Below are 639 nucleotides of genomic sequence, written 5' to 3'. Positions count from 1 at the left end.
AAATATAAGTTTTACAACACATTGTCTTTATGTATCCACGAATTGTGTGAATTGTCAAATCCCAACCATTTCACGTAAACCTCGTTCTCCCTCTTACTCAACACCTTTTCGACGAGATGCACGTCGGGATTAGCGACGCTGTGCATTTCGTATTCGTAGAATCCTCCAGCGATAGGTTCTCCGCGAGAATCTTGCAATAGATACTGGATTAGTTTGCTGCACTTTGATAATTTTAAAGACCTCCGTAGTCCAATTAGGCGTGTATCATCTATCAAAGACTGTCTTGAATTTGCTCACACGTATCGAATCACCCACTTTGTATCGCGCGGGTGCGGCAATCTTTACGCGATTGTAAACAGCAGTTAAGAGCCTGTCGGCGATCGCGGGGGTAACGTCGACGAGACGCATACCGATAGTTCGATGCTTGCGCGCGTTGTAGTTTGATACGAGACGCGGCAGGATATCAATCCATTTATAATTTTCGTTGTGCGTAAATTGTTTCCACATGTCGTTTTTCAACGTACGATTGAACCGTTCGAAGCCTTTATTACGGAATACGTAGAATAATGGTTGATATCGTGCTTCTTCAAGAGTTTCTGCACATTCGAGTTGTAAAATTCTTTCCCTCTGTCGGTCTGC

This window comes from Trachymyrmex cornetzi, unplaced genomic scaffold, assembly GCF_001594075.2.
Source record: "Trachymyrmex cornetzi isolate Tcor2-1 unplaced genomic scaffold, Tcor1.1 scaffold2134, whole genome shotgun sequence".
NCBI classification, from domain to species: domain Eukaryota; kingdom Metazoa; phylum Arthropoda; class Insecta; order Hymenoptera; family Formicidae; genus Trachymyrmex; species Trachymyrmex cornetzi.
Note: the sequence above shows the minus strand (reverse complement) of the source record.